Source organism: Schistosoma mansoni, chromosome 3, assembly GCF_000237925.1.
Source record: "Schistosoma mansoni strain Puerto Rico chromosome 3, complete genome".
NCBI classification, from domain to species: Eukaryota; Metazoa; Platyhelminthes; class Trematoda; order Strigeidida; family Schistosomatidae; genus Schistosoma; species Schistosoma mansoni.
The window spans coordinates 23,273,036-23,280,470 of NC_031497.1; positions in this window are offsets into that span (position 1 = coordinate 23,273,036).

Genomic DNA, 7,435 nt, shown 5'->3' on the forward strand with positions numbered 1-7,435 from the left:
TCAAGATTCGTCATATGAATGAACCAGCATCCCAGTGTCGCTATTCATACTAGGAATTGAATACGATATCATTAATTTCAAAGTCAACATGTTATTCACTGAGTTATCCAAACCGAAAACCTACTAGTTTTTGCGACTGTTTATTTTATTTTATTTAAGCACATAAATATTGGTACAAGGCGGCACCAGATATATATGCGCCGCGTAAATCTCATTTGATTTGTGTGAGGACTGTGATACTGTCCAGGTGCCCAAACCGAATCAGGTGGTTGTCCTAGAAGGCCACACTTGGAGCCTTTGACCTAAAGATCTGATCCACATGGCAGTGAAGCATCGTAAGGAGATTCAGTCCCATGGTAGCCGGTGACCAACGATTGATTCATACTCCATTTTTTCCTTCAGGATCCTGGAGCCCATGTGCACCATTGGTTTGAAATCAGAGTTTTCCAACTCCTCTAGATAGACTTTCCGTGTCCACCAACCCGGTTAAAGAGCCGAACATTCGCTTTTCGTCCTCTCTATTAAGTAAACAACAGTAATGTTGTGAGAAGATAGTGAGTAAGACTTCCCTCGCAGAGGCAGCGTGACCATGTGAGAGCATTTCGAGAGGGGTAGTTGACCCTCCCAACTCTCAGCCGTACCAGGGCATTAGGGGTCTGACTGCTTGGATATGTGATGGGAATAAAAAAACAGACCGATCTTTTCTTAGTAAATAAATCAATAATGCATTCTAATTAGTTAAAACATTGATGTTGAAATCATGAATCAATTGAAGCTAGACTACCATAGAAAACTCGGAAGCACTGGACGGGCGTTTCGTCCTATTTTGGGACTCCACAGCAGCTTCGATTGACTCATGATTTCAACTATATATAGATTTACTATAAATCTCCACAAAAACCCCCCTTCTAATAAAATATTCAAGTGTTAAGTATCACTAAATACAATTTATAAGTAGACTATTTTTAAAATATAAAATTTTCAATAGACGAAATACCATTCAGAATACAAGGTCATAACATAAAAAACAACAATCTAATGTATATCAGATTACTGAAATGTTAGCCTACAAGTTACTGAATTTTTGTTTTACTGATATATATTTCAATTGATTATTCCAAGTAAATCATATGATGTAATCTATAAGGTAAAAAGTTCAATTTTGTTTACAGACACTAAATGATATAAATAATTAAAATGATAGAAAGGAAACAAACAAAACAAACATCATGACTCTATTAAGATAAGATGGTGGTTGGAGGTGGTCAACAGGAAACCCTGGATCCGGGTTTCGTGCTACTTGGCACTCGTCAGCAAGGTGTACATGTAACTGGTGCTCCCTGGCGGATTCGATCCCGTGTCACTCAGCTTCACAGTCAGAGACTTTACCACTGAGCTATTCGGGCTGCGACCAACCTCCTGTAGGAATGAGATGTAATCACAATTGATTGATCACTGGGTGGTGATCAATGTCATGCGTGTCAAGTCCTTCTTAGTGCTGATTGAATGCTATAGATCAAGTTGCAATGTGGACACTAGTCTAGGTGGCTAGACACTGCGTGCACTTTGTTGAGATAAGATGGTGGTTGGAGGTGGTCAACAGGAAACCCTGTTAAACATTGAAAAAAATAACTAAATTTAAAGTCAGAAGGGGTTTTGTGGAGATTTAGTATACTTCATAGTTTAAAGCGCGAGTCAATCAGTTGAAGTTAGACATTAACACCATTGGATGCTAGCTCAGTGGCTATCGGTTAAGGGCTTCGGCTCGAGACTGGTAGGTCCTGGGTTCGAATCTCGCGAGAGCGGGTTCGTGGATGCGCATTGCTGAGGAGTCTCATAATGGGACGAAACGGTCGTCCAGTGTTTCCAGGTTTTCCATGGTGTTCTAGCTTCAATTGACTCACGCTTTAAACTATAAATTTAAAGTATTGATAACTTGTTTTCAAGGTCAAGCTTAATCTCTTTGAACTGACTGTATGTATGATTAGCTATAAAAGGATCAATTATAGTTTTTTTAAAGATGATTATTTCATTGTAAGCAAAGATGGATAGTAGCTAGCAGTGGAATCTAGAAAGCGCGTTTCGTCCCATTTCGGACTCGTCAGCTGGATGTACCTGCATCTCAGAGTTGATGTGCACTCTTGGACTCAAGCCCAGTACCTTTCGCTTCAAACGCCATCGCGTTCTCCACTCAGCTACTGAGTCATGATAGTCACTTGCTTGTGCAATGGGGTGAAGTTTAAATTTACTTAATATTGTTTGTTTACAATGCTTGTGAATTAAGGCTATATCGAGGCAATACGCACAGTATGCACATATGCCAATTAGAGACATCAATGAGAAGATTCAAACAAACAATACTAAGTGATTATTTCATTGTTTTAAATTGTACAATATCTTAATATCAAGAATAACAACTACAAAACTGTAATAAGGTAGGAATGACATAATGTCTATACTATCAAACAAGTGTAATCTTCTATGTTAGGTTTTATTGACAGATATAATAGAATGTAGTGTTGGTTCACAGATTTTCCAGAAAATACTAATTTCTTTAAAAATAATCAAAATATCTAGTTTTGTGTACTATGTGATGAGTGTGCCGCTAAATGCTCTAGTACGGCTGAGAGTGGGGAGAGTACGCTCTCCCTTTCGAAATGCCTTCACATGACCACGCGTATATAGTCTCTGTCAGGAAATTCCTACTCACTGCCTTCTCACGACATTACTGTTGTTTACGAAATTGAGAGGACGAAAATCGAATTTCCAGCGTTTTAACCGGGTTGGTGGACAAAGTGAGTCCACCTAGGGGAGTTGGAAAACCCTGATTCCAAATCAATGGTGCACATGGGCTCCAATATCCTGAGGGAACAAATGACGTATGAATCGATCGCTGGTCACCGGACACCATGAGACTGCATCTCCTCACGATGCTCCACTGCCATGTGGATCAGATCTTTAGGTCAAAGGCTCCAGGTGTGGCCCCCTAAGAAAACCACCTGTTTCAGTCTGGGCAGCTGGACAGTATCACAGCCCTCACAAAAATCAAATGAGATATTTGTGGCGCATATATATCTGGTGCCTTTTTGTACCAATATTTGTGTGTTGAAATAAATAAATAAAATAAATGTGACGAGCGTGCGATTTTAAAAATGAATACATAACATACTTTTTTTTATTTAGTATGAGATTTGCATACTTACTTACTTACGCCTGTTACACCTCGTCGAGGAGCATAAGCCGCCCACCAGCATTCTCCAAAACATATCTTGTTATAGACATATAAATTTAATTGCTTATGTACAAAAAGGATCTTATTTTATGATAAGGAAACAGACAATTAGTTCAACTAATATTCATATAATCTACACACTTCAATGTATTTATAGCATTTTACAGAAGCCCTACACTTTGAGACTGATTTCACTGTATAATCTTAAATCAAATCAACAAAAATAGATGAGACCAATCAAATGATAACTAAGTATAGAGAAAGTGTAGTGAATGAGAACACGGGTGGGGACAATCGAATGTATTTAAGCATAAATTACAGGCTATCTCACTAAATTCTGATAACCATACAACAAACAGTTAATTTGTAAAATAACAATCAATTGTCTCAATCTTCACTGTTCCTTCTGTAAATATCAGTTCATCTTCTCTAATTTCATTGTTCATGCATTTTCTCACCAATTGCGCTTCATTTCAGTTCTTTCTTTATCGGTCTTCTGCCAAAATACATTCTATGTCTGACCATCACCATATACTACTTATGTGGATATTATTAGACCACACCACAAAAGGTCAAACTTTATTTAAAGGGTTTTAAGTCTTACGACTTTATGTAATTTGATCCATAAAAAGATGAGAAATTAGAAAAAATAAAACGTGGAAATCCTGAATAGCTAAAGAGAAGTTATTTTGAAGCTATCTATAAAAGAGGGCCTTATTTTGTAAATAGATAATTTTATTTATTCGTTTGGGTGAAGGAAATCAAGGACCTGTACACCAGAATATAAGTCATACATGGTAGTTAAAGCTGCAAATAGTGAATAAGGTTTACACTTACGATCCGGAAGTCGAATAATGAAGCAATAGCAAAACAGATTAACTTAACAATAATCATAATACGATTCTTCATAATTCAGAGTATTTTACAATTATTTTGTTGAAGATATTAAGAGAAGGCTGTTCATTTAAGTACATTTGGTTTCGATTACCTCGGTTATGTAATAACTTTAATGAAATTTCGTATATACATTCGTGTGTTCAACACTACTTTTGTTATAACGAAGATTTGTATGTATTGTGTGATCAGTCACGTGAATTAATATAACTGAATGACAACTGTTCACTGCAAACCGAACTAATAATGTAAAGCTCCAGGATGAATAGCTATCGAAAAGTCAGTCAGTCAGCTACAACGTAGGACCAGGCACATATATGCATCGATTCAAGTTGCCATACCTCATTAACACAATAAGATGAACACCCAATTCATAGAAGTAGTTAATTTAATGGTGGTAATATATAAAAGAAAGATTGCATATAAGGATATAGTCCAAGAAGAAAGAAAGGTATGAAGCAATTTTAATCGCAAAGTTTAAGGGAAGACTAGGCTAACTAGAGAAGAAAGTTGTGTTACGTAATGGAAATTACATAATAATAAGTATTTTTATTACATATGGATTGTGACTAGCACTGGGATACAGAATCCACACCCCGTCCTATTTGTGACTAGTTAGCTAGATGTCACTAATCCGTAATGTTGATGTCCGCATTGAAAATGGGACCTCAATGTATTAAATGTTTGTAAATAAAGAAATCATAATAACGTGCCGAGGACTAATATATTCCAGTACAGACTGGCCAACAACAGCCTATAGTATCAACAGTGGAAATATTCAATAAACAGAAAACTTGGTGAATATAATAGATTTGAATAAAATCCATCTAAAAAAGTACATGGATGCTGGATTCAGATTTTGTGAATCATTCACCAGCCTACTAACTCGAGACCTATCAAACTTAAATTTTTCTTCACTATGTGAAACTTTAACATTATGTGCTAATTTATTCTTCTTAATAACTTGATGTGGTTATTCATTATTTCCATATATATACACTTTCCTTCTTGTATTAGATGTGATTTATGACCATGAACATTCTCCACCTACCTATAAATTTCTTTATTGACAACTAACATTTCATCTTGTAAAACTAGTTTTTCGTTCAAACCTATTGATTTATAATTTACTATGGTTACTCATTTGTACATAGATACTTCAGATATTGTTATGTAGATTTTGGCATACATTATTTTATGACTACAATATACCTATATTGAAAGAAATATCCGTTCGGATGCATAAATTATCGATTGACAGTATATAACTATTATGAAAAATAAATATTGATGGGAACAAACGAATCAATAGCCAATCATTTTTATGGAATCACGAAAAAGTCTGATATAAACTACATTATATGTAGACCAGTGATTAACAAGATATCAGAACAGTCATAACTGTCACGTTTTGATTTGGCCGCCCCTAACTCTCTTCCAACCATCGCCAATACTAGTCAGCATTGCGCGTTATAGTAATCGGTGTTCAGGCATACGTAACACGTGGCCCAACCAACTCAGTCGATAAAGATCTAGAACCTCATCAATTGATTTACCATCATTCCTTAATACCCTGATGGTAAATCAGTTTTTTTCTTTCACTTTCTTTTTCTTTCATAGAAATATATTTAATACCAGTTAAATGGGTATTCAAATTCCAATGTAACCCAGCGATAAATTTTTGTTTCTTGTAACCAGCTTTGAGTCACACTTTATAACTGAAATCTAGTGATACAATCCGAAATAGATGGAACGCAATTCGCATCTGCTTCCCAACCAGCAGTTAAAGATCAACTGTTAAATCAACAGACTACGAAACAGAATAAAAGTAACGGTATCTATGTATATTAACCAAATGAAATAAGTTCTAATTAAAACGACCGATCCATTAAGAAAGAACACTAAATAAAAAGTATTTCCACTTGAGATTCACCTTTATCTAACTAAAATTTCTTTCAGATGCATGTCCATTTGATGTGTTGGGAAAAAAATCATAATAGAAGTTTGGATTGCTTAACATATCCCCAAATTAATGAATATTGGAAAAATATGTAATTTATTTGGATAGTAAAACTAACAAAACAAAATGTAGTCACTGGAAGAAATAGTATTTTTAGGGTATAATATCATTTAGCTAATAACATAAACACATGCTAGATGTTTGGAAGTAGTCGATAAGAAATACAAGCTAGTTGGAACTCGTTAGTAAGGTGTACATATAATCTTGAGGCACCCGATGTTTCCTGTGAACTTCAAACAATCGTCATCAAAATCTAGTTTGACAAATTGAAAACATGTACCATTACATTAACATGTTTCAAGTAATCAAAGATGTCTAGATTGAAATAACAAAATTGTACTCACTTAACAGATAAAATTAACAGAACCAATAGGATAGTTAAGTTCTACTTGAAAGAGTATACTCTACACAGCATAAAAAACGCAGTTTCTTACTGTATTTATCTAGTTTTATTTTTAACAATATCACTTTTCACTGATTAGTTTTGTTTCATATCTACGTATCAGCAAGCTACGCACGTATTTTGCTTTTTAATAGGAGCATAAATAATAGATAGAAGTGCTGAGAACTGTACTCGCTCTTTACTAGATAAGAGTAGAGGATATTAGTAGGCTACTGGTATTCGATCATAGGTGTCTTCGAAGCATTGCTCGTATATCCTGGGACCAACGGGTAAGTAATGCAGTTGTTAGGAAACGGGTACTAGGTAAGGATGGCAAATCGATTGATGAAGTAGTGAAACTTCATCAGTTGAGATGGCTGGGACACGTGTTACGTATGCCCAACCACCGACTGCCCAGACGTGCAATGTTTTATGGTGTAGGAGTAGGTTGGAAGAAAGCTAGGGGCGGCCAGACCAAAACATGGCACAAATCCATGAAGTCACTGACAAGTGGACTGAGCCATGTTGGTAGGTGTAGACTACCTGGTTGGGATTCGCGAGATGATAGCAATCGATGGTTAGAGACCTTGAATGACATGGCTCAAAATCGTTTGCAATGGCGAAGGTGCATCCACTCTTTGTGTTCTCCCAAATTCTAATCTCCTGAATTCTTCATGTCTCTATCTTTTTTCTCTTTCCAAATTTATTTCATTGGATTATACTCCTTAAATAACATCTTCAAACCCTAATCTTTCACATTGATGCTTATACTCTTACTACCTCTACCACTATGGGATTTGAATCGACAACTGCATCTCTGTGCTAATGTGGTATGGCGACTCGAACTGATGTACGTACGTACGAAGTTCTACGTTGTGACTGACCGACTGACTGACTAGATAATCAG